We start from the raw sequence: 6,744 nt of genomic DNA on the forward strand, positions 1-6,744 counted from the left end.
TTATTTTCATTTAACATAGTCCAAGCCATTTCTTGCAATGTGGTCTTCCTTTCAATGACACCATTTTGTTGAGTTGTTCTAGGAGCTAAAAAGTTATGTTCATATCCATGTTCTTTACAAAAATCATCAAAACCATCATTATCAAATTCTCCACCATGGTCACTTCTAACTGTTGTAATGGTAGCCTTTTTCATTTTGAACTTTCTTACAAAAATGTTTAAAGACTCTCAAGGCTTCTTCTTTTAAGCTTAAAAACATAATCCAAGTCAATTTTAAAAAATCATCAACTATAACAAAGGCGTAATGTTTACCGCCTAAGCTACCCGTCCTAGAAGGTCCAAAAAAATCCATATGGAAAAGTTGTAAAGGTTTTATAGCTGAAGCATAAAGTTTAGGTTTGAAACAAGTTTTTACTTATTTTTCAAATTGACAAGCATCACAAATTTTATCCTTTTCAAATTTCAAATTTGGCAAACCTTTTACAAAAAAATTTTAGAAATTCTTGAAAGAAGATCCATGCTTATGTGTCCAAGTCTTCTATGCCATAGTCATGATTTCTTCTTTTATGCTATGTAAATAATTTTCATTATTTTCAAATTCAATGTTTATAATATAAACATTTTTACTTCGGCTTCCTATGAAAATCATCTCTTTAGATGTCGTGTCCTTAATAAGGCATTTTGAAGAATCCAATTTTATGTTATAACCTTTATCACATAACTGACTAGTACTTAGTAAATTATGTTTAAAGTTATCAACAAGAAGAACATTTTCAATCGAAGGAGATGAGTGATTACCAATGTCTCCAATGTCAATAATTTTACCTTTGGCATTGTCTCTGAAGGTCACATGTCCTCCTTTCTTCTCTTTAAAATTTGATAGCAAAGATCGATTTCCGGTCATATGCTTTGAACAATCGCTATCGTAGAACCATTTGCTTTTACTTTTCTTTGGTTCCTACAAGAAAAATTCAATTCTTGATTTTTGATACCCATACAAATTTGGGTCATTGGTAGTTAGTTTTTGTGGATTCTCGAATCCACTTATATTTGTTTTCAAAATATAACTTCTTTTTAGTTAGGCAATTAAATGCTACATGTCCACTTTTGTTGCAAAAACTACATGTAGTGTTAAAAGCTTTAACAAATCTATTTTTGAGGGATTTTTGTTTTAAGGAGGGTTTATATCCTATTCCCCCTTTATCAAAAACGCATTTTTGACTAACGAGCATTAAATTAAAATTTTTCTTCCCCTCGATGAATTTATGAATAATTTTTGTAAGTCATCCACTTTTAATTTTAAAGCAATGTTTTCTTTTACAATAAAATCATGATCAACCTTTTCTTGTTGCTTTTTCGAAATTTTCTTTATTTCTTCTTTTAACGAGGAATTTTTTTTTTTTTTTAAGAATAGCATGGTTTAATGCAAGTTTTTCAAATTTCTCAAGCATTTTATCATATGAATTTGAAAGCTCACCAAAGGAATATTTTTCATCTAAACATACCTCGTCTTCGATTGCCATGAAACACATATTTGTCACTTCATCTTGACTATCATTTTGTTCTTCTTCATCGCTATCATCACATATGGCTTGGAGTACCTTTCTCCTGAAGTTTCTCTTTTGTTTGGACACTCGATTCTCTTATGACCCGGCTTTTCACAATCATAGCAAATAATCTTCTTATTTCTTTCTTCACCCTTTCTTCTTTCTTTTGAAACCTTCGGTTGCCACGAAGACCTTTCCATTTCTTGACTAGAAGAACTAAGTCATCTAGTTCTTCATCGCTCATATTTTCTTTTGAAGTTCCTTCTTCAATTTTCGATTTCAAGGCGATTTGTCGCTTGGAAGGCTCTTTTGATTCTTCCTTGGTTTTTTTTTGTTTTTTACTTAACTTCGGCATTATTTACCTCGTATGTCATTAATGTGCCATAGAGCTCCTCCAAAGGATATACATTTATATCCTTGATATTTTCGATCAACATTCTTATTGGGCTCCACTCCTCCAACAAGACCTAAGCATTTTACTTACAAGTTCACAGTTAGTAAATTTACGATCAAAACCTTTAAGACCATTTACAATATCGATAAAATGTGTAACCATATCAACAATAGGCTCATTTTGTTTCATAAAGAAATTTTCAAATTCTTCAACTAACAAATTTATTTTCATTTCTTTAACCTTGCTTGTGCCAACATGAGTGACTTCAAGATCATGCGAAATATCATATGTCGATTCACATGTGCTTATTCTATTAAATTCATTTCTATCAAGTGCACAATAAAGCAAATTCTTTGCCTTNGAAATATCATATGTCGATTCACATGTGCTTATTCTATTAAATTCATTTCTATCAAGTGCACAATAAAGCAAATTCTTTGCCTTGGCATTTAAGGACAATTTTCTCTTGTCTTCTTCATCATATTCTTCCCTTACTTTGGAAATAGTTTGGTCCTGTCTACCATCTATTTTAATAGTTTTGGTAGGAACATATCGACCGAATTCAACAATTTCCCAAATATTATAATCAATGGATTGCACATAAATCATCATTCTAGCTTTCCAATAATTATAGTGTGTGCCGTCAAAGAAGGGGGTTGGTTCATTGAGTGTCCCTCAAGATATTGGAAAACTTGTTTAGCCATTACTCAAGATTATGAAATCTTTTAAAAGTGAATACCTCGCTCTGATACCTATTGAAAGCCCAAGAATGACTAACCAAGAGGGGGTTAAGTTGGTTATTTAAATCTTTTTTGAAAATAAAAGCTAATATAATTAATTTGCAAATAAGATAAAGAGCAAGGAAAATGAGAAAGGGAAAGAAGATGCAAATGATATAGTATGGAGGTTCGATCCAATCACGATCTATGTCCCCCCTACCAAGCTCTCCGTCACGAGCAAGAGCTTTTTCACTAAATGTGATTGACTTATGGTGCAATCCATCCTTCTACAAAGCTTTCAATGACTTACAACCAAGGAGCACCGGTCCTTTTACAATGTTGAGCTTTCCGGGACCTCAACACGACCCTCAATCGAAAACAAGATAATGAGATATTACAAGTGAAAAATTTCTCTCTTGATGGCATGATCACAATTGAGTATTGAGAGAGAAGTAGGCTTAACACTATAGCTCAAGTGTTACTTTAAAAATTTTGAGATAGAAAAATATTTGTAATAATTTGGATCACTCAAGAATTTTTCAAGATGTAAATAATTTGTTCTTCTAAAAAATTAAAAGAGTAGTTGAGATCAATAGAAGCTTCACTTTAATGCTAAAGGAAAGATTGGTTTGAATGAGAAAGCGAAGGGGTACTTATAGCAGTGAAACCACCAAAATATCTGTCATACTGGACGTTCGCTATCATGCCGGATGGTTCACTAGCCATTGCTTTTTTAGAAGTCACAACGGTTAAAAAAATTTACCGTTTCTCTATCGGGTGTTCGCCATGGCAGAAATCGATTTTCTCCAATCGTTTGATAATAGTAATGCTTTGAGAAATATTCATATATGATTTTTCAAGATACTTGTCATTTCATGGAATAAGATTGAGTTTGTTATCTTGGAAAAATATTTTGAAAGTGTTGGTGAAATAATAAATATTTACATATAAATTCGGCATTTGAGTCTTTTTACGATATATTGCCAAACGATAGAAGCATATTACCTTTACATATGAGATTAAGTATTTTAAGTCTACTATCTTCAATATGACTCTTTGTTGTAATGTGCATGCCATACATAGACCTTTCCACGATGCTAATTTTTCTTTGATCATCGCTTTGCCTCTCCAAAGTTTGGTTTGTAGGTTGTCTATCAATACTCAAATAAATTTGTTAGAAATAAATGTGATATGTTTGTGATAATCGAAACGAGAAGTCAACCACAGGTCGACAATTTCATCTGAATTTTGTGCATTAGTGCGCTTCCAATGAAATTTGACTAAAATTCCACGCGTGTTTAGTTCATTGGCGCGTTTTCAACCAAATTTGACTAAAATTTCACTTGAATTTTTTCATAGCGTGTTTCTAATCAAATTTGGCTAAAATTCCACCTGGGTTTGGTTCATTGGCGGGTTTCCAATCAAATTTGACAAAAATTTCATCTGTGTTTTGTTCATCGGAGGGTTTTCAATCAAATTTGACTAAAATTTCTCATGTGTTTAGTTCATTGGAGCGTTTCCAATCAAATTTGACTCAAAATTAAATTTTATTTTGTTCATTAGGGGGTTTCTAGTTAAATTTTACTTAAGTTTAGTTCATTGGCACGTTTTCAGTAAAATTTAACTAAAATTTCATCTCCATTTTGTTCATCGGTGGGTTTTCACTTCAATTTGACTAAAATTTCACCTAAATTTAATACATTGGCGTGTTTGCATTCAAATTTGACTAAATTTTCAATTGAATTTTATCATTGGCGTGTTTCCAATAGAATTTTACTAAAATTTTACAAGGGTTTAGTTCTTTGGCACGTTTCCAATCAAACTTTACTAAAATTTCGTCTGGATTTTGTACATTGGTGCGCTTCAAATCAAATATGACTACAATATCATCTGAGTTTTGTTAAATGGCGTGTTTTAATCAAATTTGAGAAAAATTTCATCTGTCTTTTGTTCATTGGAGCACTTCCAATCATATGTGAGTAAAATTTCATTTGCATTTTGTTCATTGGGTGCTTTCAATCAAATTTCACTAAAACTTCACATAGGTTTAGTTAATTGGCGTGTTTCTAATAATTTGATTAAAATTTCACATGTTGATACATTGACGCGTTTCCAATCAAATTTGACAAAAATTTCATCTGCGTTTTGTTCATCGACGAATTTCCAATCAAATTTGACTAAAATTTCTCATGGGTTTAGTTCATTGGCGCGTTCCCAATCAACTTTGACTAAAATTTCACCTCAATTTTGTTCATTGACATGTTTCTAATCAAATTTAACTAAAATTTCACCCGACTTTGGTTCATAGGTGCATTTCCAATCAAATTTGACAAAAAATTCATCTGCATTTTGTTCACCGGTAGGTTTTCAATCAAATTTAACTCAAATTTAAATTTGATTTTGTTCATTAGCGGGTTTCTAGTCATGTTTGACCAAAATCCCGCTTATGTTTAGTTCATTGCTGCATTTTCATTCAAATTTGACTAAAATTTCATCTGCGTTTTGTTCATCAATGGGTTTCCAACCAAATTTGACTAAAATTTCACATGGGTTTAGTTTATTGGCGTGTTTGTAATCAAATTTTACTAAATTTTCAATTGAGTTTTATCATTGGCTCGTTTCCAATAGAATTTACTAAAATTTCATATGGGTTTAGTTCTTTAGCTCGTTTCCAATCAAATCTGACTAAAATTTCATATGAATTTTGTTCATTGGTGCTCTTCAAATCAAATATGACTACAATTTCATATGATTTTTGTTAAATAGTGCATTTTCAATCAAATTTGACCAAAATTTCATCTAAATTTTGTTCATTGGTGTGCTTCCAATCAAATTTGACTAAAATTTCACATGAGTTTAATTTGTTTGCACATGTCCAATCAAATTTGAATAAAATTTCAAATGGATTTTGTTCATTGGCATGGTTCTAATCAAATTTGACTAAAAAATTCACCTAAGTTTGATTCATTGGCGCGTTGACAATCAAATTTTACAAAAAAATCGTCTGCGTTTTGTTTATCGATGAGTTTCCAATCAAATTTTACTAAAATTTCTCATGGATTTAGTTCATTGGCGCATTTCTAGTCAAATTTAACTCAAATTTAAATTTCATTTTCTTCATTAGAGAGTTTTCAGTCAAATTTGACTAAAATTCTACATACGTGTAGTTCATTGGTGCATTTTCATTCAAATTTGACTAAAATTTCATCTTCGTTTTGTTCATCGGCGGGGTTCCAAACAAATTTTACTAAAATACTAAAATTTCATCTTCGTTTTGTTCATCGGCGGGTTTCCAAACTAATTTGACTAAAATTTCTCATAAGTTTAGTTCATTGGCGAGTTTCCAATCAAATTTGACTCAAATTTAAATTTGATTTTGTTCATTAGCGGGTTTCCAGTCAAATTTGACCAAAATTTCACTTAGGTTTAGTTCATTTGCACGTTTTCATTCAAATTTGACTAAAATTTAATCTACGTTTTGTTTATCGATGGGTTTTTAATCAAATTTGACTAAAATTTCATCTAGGTTTAGTTCATTGACATGTTTGTAATCAAATTTGACTAAATTTTCAGTTCAGTTTTATGATCGGCACGTTTCCAATAGAGTTTTAATGAAATTTCACATGGGTTTAGATCTTTGGCACGTTTACAATAAAATTTGACTAAGATTTCATCTAGATTTTGTTCATTGGCACGCTTCAAATCAAATATGACTACAATTTCATCTGAATTTTATTAAATTGTGCATTTTCAATCAAATTTGAGTAAAATTTCACTCGAATTTTGTTCATTGGGGCGCTTTCAATCAAATTTAACAAAAATTTCACTAGCGCATTTTCAAGCAAATTTCACCTGAATTTTGTTCATTCTCGTGTTTCTAATCAAATTTGACAAAAATTTCACCCGAGTTTGGTTCATTGGCGCTTTTCCAAACAAATTTGACCAAAATTTTATCAGCGTTTTGTTCATTGGCGGGCTTCCAATTAAATTTGACTAAAATTTCTTGTAGGTTTAGTTCATTGGCTCATTTTCAATCAAATTTCACACAAACTTAAATTTGATTTTGTTCATTAGTGAGTTTCCAG

The sequence above is a fragment of the Olea europaea genome, chromosome 19, assembly GCF_002742605.1.
Source record: "Olea europaea var. sylvestris chromosome 19, O_europaea_v1, whole genome shotgun sequence".
Lineage (NCBI taxonomy): Eukaryota > Viridiplantae > Streptophyta > Magnoliopsida > Lamiales > Oleaceae > Olea > Olea europaea.